Here is a 24,087-nt window from a genome sequence, read left to right as displayed (position 1 = left end):
AAACAGACTTGGTGGTGTGTCTTTCCCCCCACTCCCCCCCCCACTGAAAATCCAAATACTAACGGGCGATATAGTGAGTCAGCACCGAAGAGGAGCGTGACAATATTGCAGGCCACAAATGACTTCTTAATACTTCTCTGGTTTAGCAAACCGCACCGGGTTTCTGTTTGCAATCCAAGGAATGACTTGGGGCCAATGTACACAACCACTCTGCTTGCGTTGGCCACTCTGGGCTCCTGCTTGTGGCAAAGGCATCTCTTGAGACATCTGCTGCAAGCCCAAGCTGCCATTTGCATAAGAACATAAGAAGAGCTTGCTGGATCAGGCCAATGGCCCATCTAGTCCAGCATCCTGTTCTCACAGTGGCCAACCAGAGGCCTGGGGGAAAGCTGCCAGCAGGGTTTGAGCACAAGAGCTCTCTTCCCTCCTGTAGTTTCCAGCAACCAGTGTTCAGAAGCATTACAGTGGTACCTCAGGTTACAGACGCTTCAGGTTACAGACTCCGCTAACCCAGAAATAGTACCTTGGGTTAAGAACTTTGCTTCAGGATGAGAACAGAAAACATGCAGCAGCGGCGCAGCGGCAGCAGGAGGCCCCATTAGCTAAAGTGGTACCTCAGGTTAAGAACAGTTTCAGGTTAAGAACAGACCTCCAGAACGAATTAAGTTCTTAACCCAAGGTACCACTGTACTGCCTCCAGCTATGTAGGCAAAGAATAGTCGTGATTACTAGAATTCACAGTGAAACCAAAATGCTTCTTTACAAAGCTATTGTACTACCAACCTTACTGTATGCTTGTGAAACATGGACCACTTATAAACGCCATCTCCAACTCCTCAAAAGATTCCATCAACGGTGTCTCTGAAAATTTTTACACATCACTTGGGAAGACAGGCGAACTAGTACCAATGTACTGGAGGAAGCAAAGATCACCAGTGTTGAAGCAATGATTCTTCAACATCAATTTCATTGGACTGGTCATGTTGTGTGGATGCCTGATGGTCGTCTTCCAAAGCAACTACCCTATTCCGAACTTAAAAATGGAAAGCGTAATGCTGGTGGTCAACAAAAGAGGTCTAAAGACTGTCTTAGGCAAATTTTTAAAAATGTAGTATAAACACCAACAATTGGGAAACTGGCCTGCAAGTGCTTCAACTGGAGAACAGCCTTTACCAAAGGTGTCATGGGCTTTGAAGACATTCAAACTCAGGACGCAAGGGAGAAACACGCTAAGAGGAAGGCACGCTTGGCAAATCCACACCGTGATCAACTCCCGCCTGGAAACCAATGTCCCCACTGTGGAAGGATATGTGGATCTAGAATTGGCTTCCACAGTCACTTCCGGATTCATTGTTAAAACCGTGTTTATGGAAGACAATCTTACTCAGCTATGAGCGATCACCAAAGAAGATGATTGCTAGAAGCCATCAACAGCTCTCTCCTTCATTAATTTGACTAATCCTCTTTTAAAGTGGGTGGTCATCATTGCCTCCTGCGGAAGCGAGTTCCATAGTTTAACTATGTGCAACTTGAAGAAGAACTTTTTTTTTCTATTGCCCTGAATCTTCCAACATTTGCCTTCATGCGAGTTCTAGCACTATGACAGAGGGAAACTTCATTCAACATGGCAAAGGGAGCAGAGATCACACCGGCTGCAGCATTAAGTACAATTCAGCAAGCAATTAATTACAACTGCAGTGCAGCTTGGGAGTTAATTACAATCTAAATAGAAAGCTGTTTTATACCAGGTGAGGTTATTTGACCAACTAGTCCTGTATTGCCTGACTGGGACTCTTGGCAGCTCACTACTGTCTCTGGAAGATGTCTTTCACATTGCCCGCTACCTCACTCTTTATCTGGAGATGCCAGGGATTGAACCTGGCACCTTCTGTGTGCAAACAATGCACAATACCAGAGCCAAGGTCCACTGGCACTGCACTGGATGAAAATAACCTTTGAGAATCCACACCTATATATAATGCTTCTTTCTTTTTAGTATGTCCAAAAGTATACGCAACCACTTGGGTGCGTAGGCAGCTCCAGGGTAAGGATGTAAGAGGACATCATTTTCCATGCCACGCTGCGTTTGTCCCATGCAGCACTGTTTCCTTTCCACTGCAGTTCCTTGCCACCAAAAACTATTTCACTGTCTCCCATACATCCATTAGATTGTCATTCCATGCATTAGATTGTCATTCCATTATGCATTTCAATGCAAATGAAATACAACTCAAACGGGGAAAGCTGTAATGCATTGTTTGCAGACTGAAAGCAACACCTGTGAATAGCAATTGCATTCTCCAATTGATTACTGTTCATGGCACAAATAAGCAAACATCTGCAATTTCCACTTCTGTTTTCACTGGAATTCTCCAGCATCCAAATTCCAGAGGCAGGAGTAGTTGGACAAAGGCTCGGGCCTTACAAAAGCCAGAATATTTGGGGTCAGGCCCAATAGCACCGTGCGCTCATACACACTTCTCAGAGCTCGGCCACTGCCTGATTAAATCCTCTTTTGTCAATTTCCTTGCATCCATCCAATATGCACACACCCTCTCTTTCCATACACCAAACTTGTTCTTCTGTCATTCAGATTTGCAAGAGAGATGCATCTTGTCCATTGCTACCATGTATGGGTCATGGAGCAAATGGATCATAACCACTAGCACAGGGTGAGGCAGCAAAACTCAGCGGTAAATAAAACATACACATTGCATGAGGAAGGACTCGGACAGTCTGGTGATGTGAATGTCCAAGATCCGGCCAAGCTGCTGCTAAGCAGAAAAGGCTAAAGGGTTAAATAAACAGCCTAACCTGGTATAAAGTCAGCTTCCTGTGTTCACAGAGCTTGTCAGAGACTCGGTGTGACTGGCAGGTTCCCATTCACAATAGTGTTCACAATAGTGGAAGCGCTCATGTGAGCTCTTCCAGAAGCAGTGTGGTGTAGTGGCTAGGGTGCAGGACTAGGACCTAGCAGACCAGGGTTCAAATCCCCATTTAGCTGCTTATTTTATTTATTCAGAGATTACCGTATTTTTTGCTCTATAAGACTCACTTTTTCCCTCCTAAAAAGTAAGGGGAAATGTGTGTGCGTCTTATGGAGCAAATGCAGGCTGCGCAACTATCCCAGAAGCCAGAACAGCAAGAGGGATTGCTGCTTTCACTGTGCAGTGATCCCTCTTGCTGTTCTGGCTTCTGAGATTCAGAATATTTTCTTTCTTGTTTCCCCCTCCAAAAACTAGGTGCGTCTTGTTGTCTGGTGCGTCTTATAGAGCGAAAAATATGGTATTTATATACCACCCTTTGCACAAGCCACAGGGAGTTTAAAAGAAGGTCAGATAGATAAACATAAGATAAAATCCATAAAACTGATACAATCCTTTTTTAAAACATATACACAACAACAACAAAATAGTAATTGCTAACAGCAGCCACAGCTGCTATGAAGCTCTCTGGGTGACCATATGCGTGTCACAATCTCTCAGCCTAACCTACCTCACAGGGTTGTTGTATGGATTAAAATAAGGGAGGAGGGAAACTGAGTCCCCAACCCTGAACTCCTAGGAGGAAAGGTGGGATATAAATGGAATAATTCGTAATTGAAGCATTTTGGGTTGAGATGCGCTTGTTCTGCACAATGCCCTAGCATGAGTTATAAAACAACCCTTTCCTGAGTGGAAGATTCCTTCTGCCTGCAGATATCCACCTTCCTCTGGAGTGAGGATTTCTAAACGGTGCTTGTGAAAGCAGAACCACACCGTGGCAGATACAGATATCGCTTTCTGAGATCGCAGAGGTCCTGCTTAGCAAATCAAAGGGTGCAAAAGGTACCCATCAGCCTGGGTAGCAAACTCTGATGTGGTTGAAAATCAATCCCATATAGTCTATTAAGTTCACCAAACTTGAAAAGATTACATAATAATTTTGAGAAGCTTAGCTACAAGGAAATCCCGGACCTTCACAGGGTTCAGGTCATACTGATGGTCTCTTGCCAAGGGTCTGAAGCAATCAATGTTTGAAAATATAGTGCGGAGCAATGGTAGCCCCTGGACCTGGAGAGGTGGCCTGTGACGATGGCTATTAAATCTGAGACCTTCTGCATGCAAACCTTCCGCTTTACCACTCTGAGTGACGGAACGTCCCTTGAAAAGCACCAATCAGGGATTTGAGAACTTTCCTATAAAATCTATCCAAGAATCCCATCGGAGAATAACATGGAATACAACTACTCTATTTTAAAAGGAAAAAAAGAATGGAATAAAGCTGTACGCAATGATCCCCTGCTGCTATTAAAACAGACAGGAGTAAAATTATGGCAGCCTTGAAAACGAGCAAAGAGTTGTTTGTTTAGAGCCTTTCACACCAGCGCACAGAACGCTTATTGTACATCTAATAGCCACAAACTTTATTTTTAATTATGTTATGTGGAAGGCACTCCCCCCCCCATTCCCCACCCTACATTCAAAGCAACCAGCTGCTTTTATTACTATTCAGGACTAATTTATTCCTTGGAATAAAATAGCAGTGGTCTCTTAAAAATTGAGGCAACATGTGTATTAAAAAGGCTCCCTTATCGCTTTAAGGAAAAGTGGAGGGGAGGAGTAAAAACATATGCAACCCCCCCCCCTCCTGCTCCCAGGCTCTCTAGACCAAATTGGATTAACATTTTTAATGTGTATTCTAATTTTAATTGAGGCATGCATAATGCATCGTATTCTTTTTAGGAGGGCTGTATTTATTTCATAAGCCTATTACAGTACAATGAGTTTTAGCGAATGCTAGTCCCTACTCAGAGTAGATTCATTGAAATTAATGGAAACAACTAACAGGCTCATTAATTTCACTGAGCCTACTCTTAACAGCTTAACTGGACACAACCTAACACATTTTATAATAAAGTATTAGATTTAACATATTGAGTATTAAAAATCTTCGGACTGGTCATATGTGTGTGAGGGGAGCGTGTGTGTGTGTGTGTGTGTGTAACAAAATGCATAACACTGTTAACCATCATTTTTCTCTTACACCTTTAATGGCAATTACCTAAACATTCAATTTATGAAACAATCTACACATATGCAAAAATCAGCAGCTTGCCCTGGAATTCTTAGTTCTCTCTTTAAAAACTGAGTTACCAGACACCAGTGAACAAAGCTTCTCTAAAATTTCTATTTTTCCTACAGCAGAACGGCAATTTCATAATATTTACAAGTTCTACTTCATTAGGTTTCCAAATATTTTTCCATAACTTTGCAGGCAGAATCCTGTATTATGCATTTTATTGAGAGAAACTTTGAGGTTTTCTTTTTGTAAAAAGCAACAGATGGAACAACAACAATAATAGCAATAAAAAACTATTAATATTATTTTTAATTAAAACATTAAATATTTTCATTATTTTATTTATATCTTGCCTTTCCCCCCAGAACTGGGAATCAAGTCACATCCCAAAATCAAGACAATCACGGATAAAACAAAAATAACTGAAAACATATAAAAGATAGATAAAGTACATTAAAGTGCTGCTTGTCACATAGGTTCTTCATTGTTGGTAATATATATTAAAAATCTGTATCTGGTATAGAGAAGTGGGCCAGATCGAGGCCATATGTGTGAAGGGGACTTAACCCTTTGCTCCCCCCCCCGGTCCCAACTGAAATTGAACACACATACTGTAATGGGAATTGGGGTTGCTCGTGCGTAAGTTGCCTCTACTCTTGGCAAAGTTGCCTGGTTAAACCTTTCCCTGGCTGCACAGCCCTTACTCTGCGGCTGTGTCAGTCACTGGCAGAATCCGTCAGTGGGCGTTTCCTAAACTTCTTCCAGCATAAAAGTTCTTTGACGCCAAGTCTCTGCCTAGCCTCCCTGCGCGGAAGTCTTCTGCGCAGGGTGAGCGTGGCCATCGGAGGACCTGTGCTCTCTTCCTCAGTAGATGAGTTCCCTCTCTCCCTGCTGGGCCCTTCTCTGGCATCGCTGGGGAGCCTTACCTCCACTCCTGGCTCCGATGGCAGTTCCCTGACACATACACACCAAAAAAAAAAAACCCACACCCTAAATAGGGAAAAAAGGCAAACTCTTTTCCTCCCATTGCAAATAGCAGGTATGAGGAGGAGCAACTCTTGATCTCGATAATGGGTTCAAGTGCCTCTCCCGTTACACAATGTTACCAATCATTTCCCCCCCCCCAAAAAAAAAAATCCTGGCTAGTAATATTTTTTTTGCAACACAGACATGAAGGGGCAAACCTATGAACTTCACATCTAAACTTTGGTTCTTTAAAAAATAATAACATACAAGCACACCTTTGCGTGTGATCAGTGCCGGCTTTACGTATAAGCTAAACAAGCTATAGCTTAGGGCTCCACTCTCTTGGGAGCCTCAAAAAAAATTAAAGGGGAAAAAACTGGATGTACATTTCCACAATGTAAGATAAAAAACAAATAAAATAAAACCTACATACAGCAACAGTGTTTTGTGTTGTGGAGGCTCCTATGATGTAAGTATTGGGCCCCGCCTGCTAGCCTGCTCCATAAATATCACTGGTTTGCTCATTTCTGTATCAGTTACTTTTATTAAATACATATTTTGTTAAGTGCAAATGGCTTTAGATACCTATTAGGTCCATAAGTTACCATATAGCATATATTCAACACAAAAAACAGCTGCAATTTGTTGTTGACAAAGGACAGCTGGAAATATAAAGGGCCCCATTACCTTCAGTAGCATAGGGCCTAATCAAATCTAAAACCAGCCATGGGTATGATGCATTCTTGCTTACACATACATGGATCTATTACAAAAAGAGATCTTTCCACGTTTCTTGATTGCAACATGGGAATCGCCCATACCTGACCCTGGAAATAAAGAGCCAAAGCCGGAACTTCTCAACTCTTTAATGCTTTTATCTTTGGCATCAGGAACTTGCAAGAGCTGCCCTGACAGGTTACAAACAGAAATTCACTTGTCATCTTCCTGGATTTTATTCCAGATGTAGGATAAGGAGGAGGAGGAGAACTCCCAACATGAACGAGGAAAGAAGCAGAAAATCTCAATGCTTGCTTATTCATCCCACGTCCTGAACAGAAATCAAACCAGTGAATACAAGCAGTATTCAACGCTGTTATTTTTAACCACGCAAAACAGTACGTAACTGATCGCTTCTCCCTTCTAACTCCCTTCTAACACCACCACCATTTGCATGTAAATGATGGTCTTTGCTTTGAAACAAATGGTGTGGAATAATGCAATGATGACCTTTATTTAAGTACATAAAATTCTGCCACCGGGGACAGTGAGACGAATAACATAGCTGTCAGAAGCTAAACGGCAGTGGAACGAAAACAGTGCTGCATGCAACAAAAAACGGGCTGGAACGGAATTGCTCCTTTAGACCCCTAAATGAGGCAGATGCTTTGCCTAGTGCCCACTTTTGTAAGGAGCACCCAGCTGATTTTTTATCAGAATATTCTAGTTAGGTTCTAGAATACCTGCATCATCATGGCGCTAACTTCATGGGAAGGGTGTTTTCAGCTAAACCACACACACACGCACACACTGCCTTTGCAAGTCTTATAAGAGGCTGCTGCAGGAGACGGACTGTGAGCAACATCTCCAGAGGGATGTTTATAGGACCAGGACGAAGCTATTAAGCTTCCTTGTTATTTTTTGCTACTGCCAGGAGGTGTAATCTTTTTGTATTTATAGTACTGAAATGTCATTGTTTTTGGTAATGTGCTATTGTGTTGCTATTTTATGCTGCCATGAAATGGATTTCGCACTGTTTGATTTTGAAACACGTTCCTGTTTCCTTTGCCACAAGCCATTATGAGCACGGTTCTTTTTTGTGGAAAAGCGGCATACAAATAAAATTATGAATCAAAATTGCTCCATTGTCACATTCCCCCTCTCCCCCCCACACACACAATAGGATCAGTCAGATTATGGAACAGCTGTTCCTTGTAAAGTAAGCAAGGATTGCAATTAGGGCGGGGAGATACCTGGTTGTCAACATTATGATGTATCACCAGCTAAACATCATGATATACTGATATATCATGATGTCTGATATAAGCATGGAACTATGCATTGGCTAGCTTCACGGTTATTGCCACGTCGTGGGTTTTTCATAACATGCACATACAATATATTGTCAGGTCAAAAATTATTAAACCAGTATCACGATACGGACCTCAAACTGGTTTTGGACAATGCCAATCTATCATCCAGCCCTACTTACATTAGGATCCGTAAAGACACATGATCCATGCAGCTCTCAAGGGGTTAACAGCAGGAAAGGCTCATCAATCCATATGCATTGCTACCGTTCATGCTGTTCTATTTATTATGTAATGCTCCTGAGATGCTATAACTGACAACATACACTTTCACAGGCAGGAAGCTATTCCTTGTGTTGGCTGCCAGGGCAGGGGCTCAATATCCATCAAATTTGCCACTGTGATTTTTTGTTAGGAATTGTAGGTACTGATATCCCAAAGGAGCAGAAGAGACATTTTATGTATGCGACAACAGCCGCATGGATGCTATATAGTCCAGAGATTGAAAGAAGATAAAGTCCCGACCAGAGAGGAATGCCAAACCAAGCTGTTGGAGTACAGCGAAATGGCAAAATTGACTGGAAACCAAGAAGACAAAAACTTCAGTTAAGAATGGTGGGAAATTATAATTTATTTAGGAGACCACTGTAAGCAGACGGAAACATTAGCAGGATTTTAGTAATAATATAATAATAATAATAAATTTATATTTATAACCCATCCTTCCCGGTTCAAAAACCGGGCTCAGGGTGGCTAACAACAAATTTAAAACACTTAATTATAAAAGCAGCATAAAATACAATATAAAAACATGAATAACAATAAAATTCAAAAATCAATTTAGGGGAAATAAGCATTAGATAATCCCCAGGGCTAGCTGGCTGAATTGGTCCTACTTGGGCCAGTGAGGAGGCCAGGAGAGAATTAGCTGTGGGGTCTCAGAGTAGAGTGGGTGATCTTCAAAAAAGGGGAAGGGGAGGGAAGGGAGATAAAAGATCAGGCTGAATTCAAATTAAAGCCCAGGCGGAATAGCTCTGTCTTACAGGCCTGACAGAAGGAGGTTAAATCCTGAAGGGCCCTAGTCTCATGGGACAGAGCATTCCACCAGGTCGGAGTAACACTTGTAATGTAGCAAATACCATGGACAATATGGAAAGATATAAAATATGGATTATGAAATAATATGCAGTTGAAAAGGTGGACAACAGGACCCGTGGAGGGGAAGGTGAGAAGTCTGGAGATTCGGAGAAATCTCTAAATATGGGTGTGCATTTTGTTTTGTTATAGTTCTACACTTGTAAAATAAAAATAAATTTTAAAAAAATTAAATGCCAGTGTTACTAAAACCAGTGTGATGCAGTAGACAAGGGTGGTCCACAAAGATAGGGGCAGAGAACATTTCTTCTGTCCAAGGCATCATTCCTTTCTGGTCAAATCCTCCACAGGTCATATGATAGTGGTAAACAGGGCCAGAAGCAATGGAGGCAAATTAGACCTTTATAGAGTAGGGTAGCTTCTACACACACACCCTTCTCCATGCTCCATCCAAGCAACTCAGAGCCATTATCAAAGTTCAAGGACATATTCCAGACAAAACTTTGCAAAAAGGTTCTGCCAAGGAGGAAGGAAGAGAAAGCAAGAGGCACAGTAGGATTCCAGAAAGAAAAAAAGACCCAAGCACAACATGACAGACCCTTGAAAAGGCTCCGCGTTCTTCCTGGTTGGCTCTGGAAGGCATCTCCCAGTTGAAAGCCCAGGCATAAAAGAGGCAGGCAGCAAAACAATGATTTTATTGTCCAGCAGAGGAAATGTCAAGTCATAGATAGGCACTCTGTTGTGTTTGTTTTTCTTCACATTGCATGAGCTTTGGGGCTGCTTCGCTTCTGATACAGTACGCCTTAGGAAGCATCCCCAAAAATAGCTGTGGACCCAAAGCGTTTGTTACTAGGGACGGGGAAGAAATTTGGTTGAGTTTGCATTTGAAAGCAAAGCTATCTAGTTCGCACTTGTTGAAACTTAGCTGGTCTTCAAAATTTGCACTTCACTGAATTTTGCAATGCAGCTCTTCAGCCAAGCAACATGTACAAAATTGCATTTGCTAGGGTAACGTGGACATAGAAATGAATATATTAGTGAAAAGAGCATGCACAATGCATCATATCATGGGGAATTTCTTTGCAAAAGAATATGGGCGCAATGGCATGCAATGCAATACAATCTAATATTGTCTGGAACGCATTGGGGAGCTCCTCCTGAAGAGGGATTGCCTCTGAGAATCGTAGCTCTCTGAGGGGAGCAGGGGTTTCCTAATAGCTCTCAACAGCCTTAACAAACTACAGCTCCCAGAATTCTTTGGGGGAATGCCATGACTATTTAAAGTGATAACATAAAGCTTTAAATGTTAGGTGTGAACGTGGCCTTAATCGGACCCTGCCCCCTGGATCAAAAATGCTTTGGCAAATAGGAAAGCATTAAAAGATTGCATTATTTTGATGCAAGACATGTCTGGATGCTACTACAGATAAAATACTTAATGTACCTCTGCTACCAAAGATACATGGGGAAGGCCTCTAAGGACAATCTTAGTAAACAAGCATGCTGGTATAGGAATTGGCTTTCCCTTGTGTACCTAGGTCCCAAGCCATTTAGAGATTGAAAGGAACACAGCAAGCTGCCTTGCGCCAAGTCAGACCACTGGGTCCATCTAACTCAGCACTGTCAACACTGACTGGACTGACTGGCAGCGTACCTCCAGGCTGTCAGACATGATCTCTCTAAGTCCTACCCAGAGCTGGCAGGGACTGGATTTGCGTTTGCAATGAGCCATGGTTCTTTCCCCTTAGAAGATGCTCACCGTCAAGGATACCAAATGGCTTTCGCATTTCATCCAGACTCTCCTTACTATATTTCACAAGCTTGGGGAGGGAGGGAGGGAGGGAGGGAGGGAGGGAGGGAAGGAAGGAAGGAAGGAAGGAAGGAAGGAAGGAAGGAAGGAAGGAAGGAAGGAAGGAAGGAAGAAAGAAAGAAAGAAAGAAAGAAAGAAAGAAAGAAAGAAAGAAAGAAAGAAAGAAAGAAAGAAAGAAAGAAAGAAAGAAGGCTATGAGCATAGACACATTTGTATCTTGCGTTCATCAGACTCCAGTCATATGGTGTCTGGTACATTGAGACCTTGAAACCTGACTGAGAGGAGAGAAACTTTCTGCAGGCAATGGCTTCTCCACCTGTTTTGCTCCACCCTCCAGCCTTGAGAGCCTTTCCCAGACCTTGACTTTGAGAACAGCAGAAGCAGGAGGGGAAAGAGGAGTTCAGGGATATATATATATATGTTGTGTGTCCTTGTTTCTCAATTTGATCCTTTTACATGGTTTTGTATGTTTTTGTGCATTAAAAAATAGGTCCATAAATATTGATTATTGCCTTATAAGAACTGGTCTTAAATAGAGGGTGAATTGAATTGGTGGAGGGGGGGTTGGAGGAGAGGCGGAAAGAAGAGCTAATTTGTCTGTGGCTGGGGGGGGGGAGTAATCTGGACAGTTTTGCCAGGGGTGCAAGATCACCTAATAATAATAATAATAATAATAATAATAATAATAATAATAATAATAAATTGTTATTTGTACCCCAACCTCCCCAGCCAGAGCCGGGCTCAAAGCGGCTAACATCATATAAATAATACAATATGCATAAAAACAATCAATCAATCAATCAATTAAAATGCATCCCAAAATTAATTCAAATAAATTAAGATTAAAACTGGACAAATGACAATCCTCAGGTTAAAACTGAAAGCGGTTAATACTCGCCAGGACCAACTGTTTCCACTGATATTATAAGGACCTGTGAGCAGGCTGGGAAACCTCCTTCGTGCTTGTTCTTATACAAAGAGAAAATGAGTCAGCCTGAACCCTGGCCAAAGGCCTGGTGGAACAACTCCGTCTTGCAGGCCCTGCGGAAGGATGCCAAATCTCGCAGGGCCCTGGTCTCTTGTGAGAGAGCGTTCCACCAGACCTAGCTACGGCTCTGCACCTGGGAGGTGCCAGAACTGGGTTCTGGAGAGCTCCCACTGAAAAAAAGCCCTGCTTCTCTGTATCCCAGAAGATCATCTGGATATTATGGTTTTATCCTTCACTCCAATTCAAATAAGATTACAAGCAGGAAATATAGCGAAGTTCCTATTGAGAGCAATAAAGATAAGATTTTTTAATTTAAAAAAACCACCTGTGGTCCTCCAGAGAATGTTGGACTACAACCCCCATCATCCCTGACCATTCCCTGTATTGGCAGGGACTGAGAAGAGTTATGGTATCTAAAACACCTGGAGGGCACCAGGTTGGGGAAGGCTAATGGAGGCAATTCTGGAACAGATGGACTAATGATCCCAGACTCAGTAGAGAGGCAGCTTCCTAAAGGGGAAAGGGGAAATGGGGGGGACACCTTCCAGATTGGAAAACAGATCTGAGAGCAGAGACAGGAATTCAGAAGCTTGCTGTTTTCGATGGTTGTTGCCTAGTAGGAGCTGTATTTTTATCCTGTGGCTTTCTTCTGTTTTCTTAGATGCATATATATATATATATATATATATATATATATATATATATATATGCATGACACACAAACATGCATGCATACACACACAAACACTTCACAAAAGGGCACTGTTTATTTTAAGGGATATAACATTTTCCTGCGGGTACAATTCAAGCTTCTACAGGAAGCACTGAAGTAGCAGGTGTTGGTGTCTCAGCATAGCCTACAGAAAACCCTGTTCCCTCCCCTAAGTATTATATACTCTTAACAGACACAAAAGAAAGTGCCTTGCAAATTTCTGCTCATTAGCAGGGACTTGGGTGGTGCTGTGGGTTAAACCACAGAGCCTAGGACTTGCTGATCAGAAGGTCAGTGGTTCGAATCTCTATGACGGGGTGAGCTCCCGTTGCTCGGCCCCTGCTCCTGCCAACCTAGCAGTTCGAAAGCACGTCAAAGTGCAAGTAGATAAATAGGTACCGCTCCAGCAGGAAGGTAAACGGTGTTTCTGTGCGCTGCTCTGGTTCCCCAGAAGCAGCTTAGTCATGCTGGCCACATGACCCGGAAGCTGTATGCCGGCTCCCTCAGCCTATAGAGCAAGATGAGCACCGCAACCCCAGAGTCAGTCACGACTGGACCTAATGGTCAGGGGTCCCAGCGCAGAATAAATGCTAAATAGCAGCAAAGGTAATCGAGGGAGAAGGGGGGCAGGTTCCTTTAAAAAAAAAAAAACTTTCCACAAGGCTAATGAACAGTGGCCCAAGTTAATTTACAGCCTGGGCTGAACAGTCTTGTGGAGAGGCCTCCCCTTTAGCCTGCAACATTTATTACTTTAAAATGTGGGTAAGCCAGCCCGACTGCATTGGCATTCTGCTGAGTGGAGCCCTGGCTCCTTCCCCAAAGTCCTGCCCTGATGGCACCATTGTTAACCAGGGCTAGTCTGCCCCAGAAAAGGGTCACACCCACCTAGCAGAAGAAAGCAACAGTTGCAGACTCCAAGCCAAACCTCTGTTGTATATTTGCACACGGGCAAAGCAAGCCCGTGCAATTTGCAAGCTTCCAACCTGGATGGAGGCCATCCGCCAACGACTGTGGTTGGATGGATACTTGACTGTGCACTTCTCAGCGGTGGATAGGGACGGGCTCTCCATTTCACATTTTCCCACTCCTAAATTCACTTCTCCGTATATAGGTAGGAATTCACGGTTTTCTTTTTTAAAAAACCAGCAGCAGCATTTTAGTGCAAATGTCACTTGAATACACATACATGGATACAGTCTGGAGCAATGTACACATTTTTCCAAGGGATTTCCTCTAGCACCACACACTTTTGCATGTTATTTTCACAAATGCATGCATTTCCATGCTATGGTTGCCACACGTCCTCTTTTTCCAGGACATGTCCTCTTTTTCCGGGGTAAAATTTCTGTCCGGCCAAATTTTTTGAATTTACCAAAATGTGTCCAGAGGTGTGGGAGCCGTCTATATACTATGTGAGTTTTGCATGGTGCAGGAAAGGACCAGTTCCTTGTTTTTGTATATTTTTAAGGGGCATTGTGGGATGCGGGTGGCGCTGTGGGTTTAGATAAGCCTACTCCAATATCTAGAACTGATTGGGTTGCCCCAGCCACTCTAGTTCTGCTGGTTTTAATTTCTAAATGTTTAAAATTATTTCTTTTCAAATGTCATTTTATTGTTTTATTATTATTTTTTATTTTGGTAAACCGCTTCAAGAGTTTATTTATTTTACAATCAAGCAGCATATAACGCTTACGAAATAAATAAATACTATAGTGTGTTTTACAAAAGTCAGTTGTGGATCATTTGCCCTAAAAGCTGGTCAGCTAGAAATATTTAAATGAAATACAAATAAAAGCAACAGTATATATATAGATAGATAGAGAAAAATATATATGCCTTTTTGTCCTACTGTGTAGAAGAGATCAGATCAGACTCATTTAATTGCTTCTAGTCCTCGGATGACTACAAAACAAATTTTTGACCATATAAAAGTAAGAGAAGGCAACAGACGCAGAAGTTAATTTGCGCGCGCACACCAAAAACTACAACAACAAGAACGAACCTGGAATGCTCAGTATCCTGGGCAATTTGCGCCTTGCCCCTTAAATAAGGGGAAAGGGTAAAACAGGAAGACAATAATTCCCCCTCCCAAAGCAAACATGGAGAAACACGGACTGCCCATCTTGCAAGGCGCTGCCTTTAAAAACAAGAAAGTGGATTGCAAGCTTCCACAAAGCACAAGGCATGGCTGCCCTTCCGGCACTCCCTCCACAGGCCTTACAGGCAACTTAAAATTCACAGCAGGGAAAAGAACCCTTTGCCAAATTAGTTCCCAATTCAAAAAAAAGGGGGGGGGAGAAGCTTGTTGTGAAAGCTCAGCTACAGCTGTGCACAGCTGGAGTAGTTATAGCCCCGGCTTGCCTAATCCTGTTTGTGAAGCTTTTGGCATTAGCAACATCTGCCACCACTTGCCTCTCCCCCTCCAGCCGCCAACTACTGTTACCAACACTCCTTCCACTAGCCAGAGGGGCAGAGCTCAGTATCACACAGCGGATCACTGAGCAGGACTCTGTAACGCTGAGGATGCCAAGAGCAGGGAACCGGCCGGCCAGCCAGCCAGCCAGGCTAGATGCCTGCTCTGTGTGCGGGGTCACGCTGCTCCCCCAACACAAGGGAGCCAGCCCGTGGCTCACCTAAATCCCTTCCTGGCTCATGGCCCGCCGATCAAAGTGAGTTCTCCAATGCAGACCTTCCACCACCCCAAGTCATTGTGCAGCTCGTCGCTGCCCTGGCAACAGGCGAGCCACGGTGACAGCAAAAACAGGCTTGACAAGAGGAGTCACACTCTCACAGAGAAGCACTGAAGAACTGTGCAAAGCGCTGAGGACCAGCCTCTCATGGGAAGCAACCAGAAGTTAATGAAATGCAATGAGAAGTAATTTTTGCAATGAGGTCAGCACAGCACAGCATACCAGCTACGCAATGGTCAGAAAGCAAAGCAAAACAAACACACCTATTATTATTATTATTATTATTATTATTATTATTATTATTACAGTGGCACCGCGGGTGGTGCTGTGGGTTAAACCACAGAGCCTAGGACTTGCCGATCAGAAGGTCAGCGGTTTGAATCCCCGTGAAGGGGTGAGCTCAGTCCCTGCTCCTGGAAACCTAGCAGTTCGAAAGCATGTCAAATGCAAGTAGATAAATAGGTACCGCTCCGGCGGGAAGGTAAACGGCGTTTCTGTGCTCTGGTTCGCCAAAAGCGGCTTAGTCATGCTGGCCACATGACCTGGAAGCTGTACGCCGGCTCCCTCGGCCAATAAAGTGAGATGAGCGCCGCAACCCCAGAGTCGGCCACGACTGGACCTAACGGTCAGGGGTCGCTTTACCTTTTCCTTTACCTCCAGTTACGAACGGGATCCGTTCCAGAGGCCTGGCCATATCCCCAATTTTTTGTAACCGGAGGTGCCCGTTCTGCGCATGCACGCAGCGCTGTAGAGTGCTTCTGCGCATGCGCGAGCGGCAACCCACGTCCGGGTTTGCTGCGTTCGGAACCCAAAAGTTACGTTACCTGAAGGTAATGTAACCCGAGGGTCCACTGTATTATATTATTATTATTATTATTATTATTATTATTATTATTATTATTATTCCGATCTTACTGGGTTAAAACACAGTAAGACATCAAACATTAAAAACTTCCCTGACAGGGCTGCTTTCAGTTCTAAAATCAGATAGTTGTTTATTTCCTTGACATCTGATGGGAGGGCGTTCCACAGGGCGGGTGCCACCACCGAGAAGGCCCTCTGCCCGGTTCCTTGTAAACTCACTTCTTGCAATGAGGGAACCACCAGAAGGCCCTCAGAGCTGGACCTCAGTGTCCAGGCTGAATGCTGGAGGTGGAGATGCTCTTTCAGTTTTCAGGGCCAAAGCTTTAAAGGTCAGCACCAATACTTTGAATTGTGCTTGGAAATGTACTGAGAGGCACTGTAGATCTTTTTTTAGGAAAGCATTATAAGTGCTTTCACACAACCTGTTTAAATCCAGTATTCATCCTGATTTGTTTGCAGATTAAACTGCGTTGGCTGCTCAATGCATTCATTCTGATTTGTTTTGCAGGGAGGTTAGATGACACTGCGCCAATGTAAGTATTATCCCAAACTTTCCAGCACATTTTCTCATCACTTCCCTTGTTGCAAAACCATTCTATCTTTCAGGAAAGGAGGTTAGTTGCACCTGATCACACCTACATTTCCAGCAAATGATTAAATCCTACCCCAAAACACAAACAGTCTGAAAGGGCCATACGTTTCAGGAAATGCCAGTGATCCTTCACTGATACACATTTGATCCAACTATAAGATCTTTTTAAAATCAATAGAACCATAGGTGCCATCTCTGGGAAGCTGTGGGTGCCTGTCCAGAGTGGCTGGAGCAAACCAGTCAGATGGGTGGCATATACATAATAAAATTGTTGTTGTTGTAAGAAATACTATCTGGAACACTTCATTGCCCTCTCTGTAGTTCAGCCCTCCTTCCTTTAATACCCCTCCTTCATCTGCAAGCAGACAACACTTTCGCCATGAAGCAGCACAACTTGGAGTATCTGTGATCATATTGCAGATTTAGAATTAGAGAAAGAGAGACCATGCCAGTATTGCCAACAATGGTAAACCTGCCCACCCCGTGAATCCTTTAGAAAATCTCACAGACACACAGAAACACCCCACCAAAATTGCTCCCCATAATTCACTCCTTGCAAATGGGCAGTGAATCAGTGTAAGCCAGTTTTGTTCAGAAAACTGTAATGCCTCTCTACATCTGTAGAAGAGGATCAAAGCACACTTCTTATCCTGGTCCAACAAACCCTCTAAATTATTTCTCCCCACTCAAAATGGTAATAGAGCTAATTTTGAAAATGAAGATGCTGTTCTTGTTGAGCTACGATTTACTCAGCTGCAGCGTGTTGACACTGCTAGTAAAGTTAATCCAAGCCTCCTCGTAGCCAGCCTTCCAACAGAAAGGTAAATTTATTTGCTTTGAACCGGGGGTCTGGACCTTCAGTCTGATGCAAAGGAAGCTAATCTTGAGTCAACCACATCGGATGGCTCCCCCAGGACACATGCCATTCAGGCAACATGTTGTTCACTTCCACTGCCGCCCCCCTCATCCGCCACCTCCACGCAGGAGAAGAGGACTCGACAAAAACAATTCTGCATTCACACCGGAGGACCACAGAAATCTCTGTAGCGTGGACATTAAATGCTTGCGCACAAGGGTAAACAGGCTGCACCGCCCTCACAATAAATATAACAGGGAGCTTACAAAGCAGGAGATGGGGCTGAAAGATCCTGCCATTGGTTTTGGCATCGTCCTGCTTTGCTTTCACCCTTCCTAGGCTAGCGTGCCCTCCAGTGTGTCGCAGATGCCGGGAACAGTCATGTTTCTATTTCAGAGACTTGTCTCAAACTGTCCATCCCCAAGTTGAGCAGTCTAATTTGCAAGCTGGAAACTGAAGGGGTGTCGCATTGGGGAGAGTCTGCTTGGTTTCCCTCCCCATCTGGAAAGGTGGAAGGGCCAAACCAACTCAGTCGTTCAGGTGGGAGGGAGGCATTAGAATCAGAGAGTTGGAAGGGACACCAAAATTCATCTAGTCCAACCTTCGTGTCTACCTTAGTGGTAGTGATGGCTTCTCCCTGTCCTCCCTCCCTCACCCCCACCACACAGACCATGGCTTAGCAGGAACATGCAGGTTCCCCAGAAGGAGATCACAGCTGCTTTGCTCCTCTTCTCATCCTACTGCAGCTACATTGCTGTGAGGCAAGCCATGCGTCCTAGGCACGGGGGTTAACCCGAGCCACGCGGTCCAGGTCTGATCTAGAATCCAAGGATTCCACGAGGAGTCGGTCCAACAGGGCCAAGGCAGGAAACCGGGCTAGGTCAGGCACAAGGTTCCAGGCAGGTTCCAGCAAGCAACAATGTTGCTCTCGCAACCTGGGGCAGGGTCCGACAGCCTTTTATCTCTGATGAGATAATGGCTGGTCCTGATCCCCCGGTGACTCACCTCCCTGTCTCGTCCGAAGGCGAGCACTCCTCCTGCGGGAACTCAGGTCTCTCCTTCTCTCAGACCTGAGTCTCTGCAGCTTGGGAGATGTCGGTGGGTTACTAGACCCAGAGGCCACCTCAGCCTCTCCTGACCCAACTGGTAGTAGAGCAGCAGAGGGCAATGAGGTAATCCCCGCATCTGGAGCCAGGGCAGGCTCAGGCCCCTGACTCGTCCCAGTTGGTGCTTATTGCAGGGGAACCTGTGCAGACTGGGGCTCTTCAGAATCAGGCCCCAGACTAGGTTCAGATGCCGTCTGAGGCAGAGGATCTGGTGCGGACTGAGACTCCTCCGGCTCCAAGTCTGAGCCCGAGTCCTAGGCCATCACACCATGGTTTAGCTTATCATTTCATCCAAACCTAGGATTGTGATGCTTCAGACAAACCACAAGTAGCAATTCCAAGAACAAAGAGCTTGGTTACAACTTGTGGTTTGTCTAGAGCGAGAAAGACCATGAGCCCAATATCACAGCCGCAGGAAGATCAGAGGAGTGCAATAGTGACAATCTCCTCTCCAGGAACCCACACGCTCATTCAAAGTCATGATTTGCTGGGAATCACAAGTGGATAGATTATGTAGATCATGCTTTAGCTCTTCCTATACATATCTGGTTGGCCAACTGGGAGAATAGGATGCTGGACTAGATGGGCCATTGGTCCAATCCAGCAGGCTCTTACTCTTATTATTGTGACTGTAATGTGCACACTAGACAAGACAGCAGCAAAGGAAACAGAAGGTGCACGTCAACACAAATCTCTCAATCTGCAGCCAAGATCTTACTTGGAATAAAATTCTGCTGAGTTAATAGGACCCAATTCCAAGTAAACATGCTTACAATTAAAGCATGAGAGATTACACACCAGAACTGAAAAGGAATGGAAAACTCTAGGTAATAAATCATTGCCAGTCTTTCTCGGAGTACCACAGACAAGAGGGACCAATTTCTTTCAGAGGTAAGAAAGCCAAAATGGAAACTTCCAACAGCTGGGATTTTTAATAGTGCTTATGTGCTTCAGTTTTACAGCCCAAATATCCAGTGGTTTTCTGTGGGAAGTTTTCCCCCAATACTTGTGCAATTACCAGTAAATATGAAAGGGGGAAAGATAGATACCTGCCTATTGTATTATTACTTTTTAAAGAAAAATAGAGTTCTTTAAAGAAAATGCCATGTGGTATCCAAAGCTCACTTGCTTAAAATAAATTTTGCAGCACAATCCTAATGATGTCTAATCGGAAGTGAGCCCTCTTGAATTCAGTGGGGCTTCCTCCCAGGTAAATGGGATTGCAGCAGTAGACAATCAGTTGTGTGGCTTTTAGTCAATGGAATCCACATAAATTTCCAAATCAGAAAAATTAACAGTTCATAGATGATAGATAGATAGATAGATAGATAGATAGATAGATAGATGATAGATAGATAGATAGATAGATAGATAGATAGATAGATAGATGATAGATAGATAGATAGATAGATAGATAGATAGATAGATGATAGATAGATAGATGATAGATAGATAGATAGATAGATAGATAGATAGATAGATAGATAGATAGATGATAGATGATAGATAGATAGATAGATGATAGATAGATAGGTAGATAGATGATAGATAGATAGATAGATAGATAGATAGATAGATAGATAGATAGATAGATAGATATAGAGATAGATGATAGATATAGATAGATGATAGATAGATAGAACCCTTCCAATTTCTATCCATCACACATTACAAACTGTCTCTTGTAAGTGGATGCTTGTCACCTTCAGCTAAGGCACTAGTATTAACAGGAATTCTTAAAAGATAACAACAAACCGAGTGTTATTTAAGTCTTAAGTAGTCAAAATAAACTGTTTTTCAACAGTTTATCTATCTGATCCATCAGCTAATCCATCAGCTATCCCATCCATCAGCAGCCCTATTCATGAAGCATCAGAAGCAACCTACATTTTAGGACCCACCTTATTTCTTTGACTGCAGGCTATTTTAAACTGTTTTCAACACTATGTTTTAACTGTTGTAACCTGCCCTGGAACCTGAGAGTGAAAGACAGGTAAGTGAATGTGGTGGTGGTGAAGATGATATTGTACAGGGCTCTGTTTCCTATTTGTTTTTGTTTTTCCACCTGAATCTCTTTTGGGGGGGTACGAAAGATCTTCTTTGGAGGTCTTTAAGCAGAGGCTTGACAGCCATATGTCAGGAGTGCTCTGATGGTGTTTCCTGCTTGGCGGGGGGGGGTTGGACTCGATGGCTCTTGTGGTCTCTTCCAACTCTATGATTCTATGATTCTTGTTTGCTGCTTTTTGTCTTGTTTTGTTTCTACCACTTAACTGTAAACATGTGCTTGGAGCCAAAGGAAGCTGGACTCATGCCTTCCTCCAGATTTGTAAATGGACTTGGGACTCTTCAGACCCCAAAAAAAGTATGGACCCTCAGGGTAAAGAGCTTTTTAAGGAATGTCTGTTTCTTTTATGTTTTGAAATCAAGGGATCGGATTTCCGAATAATAAAACTGTGCGTAAATGCTACAAACAACCCCTGGATCACAGCCTTCTGCATGTACTGTGAAAGAGCTTTAACTGGCAGTAGCCAAAGCAGGGACTGCATCCAGGGTCTCACAAGTTCTCATCAGGAATCCTCTTCCATGGGAAAATCCTTATTTGCTATGCTTTTATAATGGATTGTAGTAATTGCTGTCCAAAGGGAATTTTGTAGACCGCCAGGGGCAGGCTAATGGAAACATAAGACAGCTATACAGTGGTACCTCAGGTTACATACGCTTCAGGTTACATACGCTTCAGGTTACAGACTCCGCTAACCCAGAAATAGTGCTTCAGGTTAAGAACTTTGCTTCAAGATGAGAACAGAATTCGTGCTGCGGTGGCGCGGCAGCAGCAAGAGGCCCCATTAGCTAAAGTGGTGCTTCAGGTTAAGAACAGTTTCAGGTTAAGAATGGACCTCCGGGACGAATTAAGTACTTAACCTGAGGTACCACTGTACAGTGGTACCTCCGTTTAAGAACAGTCCTGTTTACGAACGATTCGGCTTACGGACTCCGCAAAACCGGAAGTAGTGTCCCGGTTTGCAAACTTTACCTCGGTCTAAGAATGGAATCCGAACGGTAAAAGGGCACCAGCAGTGAGAGGCCTCATTAGGGAAAGCGCACCTTGGTTTAAGAACAGTTTCGGTTTAAGAACTGACTTCCGGAACGGAATAAGTTTGTAAACCAAGGTACCACTGTATACTAAAATACTATGCATTATGCTACTGTCAGAGGGATTTTGTTTTATATAAGGCACGGCTGTATGCCTGCAGAGCTAAGAAAAGAAGACAGGCCCATTTGGAACAGCAGCAAGTAGGGCTGGGCATGGGGAACAGGAGAGAAATTCAATTCAGTTTACATTTAAAACTGAATCTATCAGATTTCCACTTTTCCAAAACGCAATGAGAACAGCAAGCCTTCGAAACTGCACATATCCAGAAATTTGTGATGCACTTCTCAAACCCAAAAATATTTACATATATGCACACATTAGGTAAAAGTGTGCATAAAAATTAATATATATGTAAGAACAACATACCACAATGCTTTCTTATTTGTTGCAAAACTGTGCAAGTGTATACAAAAATATGATTTTAGGAGTAATCTACAATAAAACACTAGAGGATTGGGGGTATTTAAAAAATAATAATAATAATAATCACAAGTTGCTGTGGAAATGTGGAAATCATAAACTGAGAGGACTGAAATTGACAGATCCATCCATCTCTAGCAGCAATTTCCATCTGTTGGATTTTAAACATGGAAAACAGATGGCTTGAATGCTAGGAGGTGGGTTTAAAAAACACACACACAGAGAGAGAGAGAGAGAGAGAGAGAGAGAGAGAGAGAGAGAGAGAGAGAGAGAGAGAGCCGTATTGGCCCTGAGATCCCCATGCAAGGTCCAACTATTAAACACCTGGCTTCACATTCAATTCTTCCATATTTTAAAAATAAAAATAAGTTCAGGTTCTTTTCCCAGACATCAGTGTCCAACCCTTCTGATTGCAATGCATCTCTTTTCATTTTACAGATTGATAAATACTTAACCTGAGGTAGGAATAACCTTTTTTTTCAACATTTGCTGTTGGCATGCACTAATACTGCATCTTCTAGCACTGCCAGTCATAGCTGACCAATAAGACAGCATAATGAATTTCTATCCAACTATCCTTTCTTCATTGTGACTTGCATGGAAGAGATACCCATTTTAGCACATTTCCAGAAAGCGTTTATTACACTGCCTCTTCTTGCAATGAAATACAGCAAGTATGTTGCCATTATATAAATCCGTGTCCAGCCAAATTAGAATGCTGTGTATGGTTCCGGTTAAAGGTAAAGGTAAAGGGACCCCTGACCATTAGGTCCAGTCGTGGCTGACTCTGGGGTTGCGGCACTCATCTCGCTTTATTGGCCGAGGGAGCCGGCATACAGATTCCGGGCCATGTGGCCAGCATGACTAAGCTGCTTCTGGCGAACCAGAGCAGCACACAGAAACGCCATTTACCTTCCCGCTGGAGCGGTACCTATTTATCTACTTGCACTTTGACGTGCTTTCGAACTGCTAGGTTGGCAGGAGCAGGGACTGAACAACGGGAGCTCACCCCGTCGCAGGGATTCTAAGGAAGAGCATCTGGTTACCCCATCTCAAAAACAGTACTGCATAGCTGAAGCAGGTAAACAAAAAGGAGAAGTGAGGTTACAGGGAACGAGGCAGAGGCCTTCTCGGTAGGGGCTCCCTCCCATCAGATGTCAAGGAAATAAACAACTATCTGACTTTTAGAAGACATCTGAAAGCAGCCCTGTTCAGGGAATTTTTTTTTATGTCGGTTTTTTTATCATGTTTTTAGTATTCTGTTGGGAGTCGCCCAGAGTGGCTGGGGAAGCCCAGCCAGATGGGCAGGGTATAAATAATAAATTATTATTATTAAATTATTAAAGCAGCTTTTAAAAGAATGATCAGAGGATTAGACCAGTTTCCAATCCGTCAACTCTAAAGCGCCAATCAGGGCCAGTCTTAGGGGTGGGTGGTCACCCTGAGCACCAAACTGGCACTCAACTGCTGGTTGAGTGTACTCTTTGCAAAGAGACAGAGTGAAGAAAGCAGGGTATTCAAAACCAGAACCAAAACACACACACAAAAAACCCTCTACAGCAGGGGTGGGAAAACTGTAGCCTTCCTGATGTTGTTGCCTTCTTACCCCCATCACACCTGGTCAACATAGCTGATGGTCAGGGACGATAATCCAACATCTCCACTCTTCATCTGCAAGTTGTCTGGATACTAATCTCCAATATGAACTTCAACATGACAAGGAAAGAACCACAAAGTCCAAATCCT

At 43.4% G+C, this 24,087-nt stretch overlaps 1 long non-coding RNA gene across 1 annotated transcript in view; it reads left to right on the top strand.

Moving 5' to 3' along the window:
* The first annotated feature begins 492 nt into the window (after positions 1-492).
* Positions 493-24,087, top strand: part of LOC309375405 — a 168,366-nt gene continuing 144,771 nt past the window's right edge. The window contains exon 1 of the long non-coding RNA XR_014170913.1: positions 493-679. This is a non-coding gene — a long non-coding RNA (uncharacterized lncRNA). The remainder of the gene's footprint in view (positions 680-24,087) is intronic.

Source organism: Podarcis melisellensis, assembly GCF_964234715.1.
Source record: "Podarcis melisellensis genome assembly, chromosome: 8".
Taxonomy (NCBI): Eukaryota; Metazoa; Chordata; class Lepidosauria; order Squamata; family Lacertidae; genus Podarcis; species Podarcis melisellensis.
This window is presented reverse-complemented; position numbering and strand designations above follow the sequence as displayed.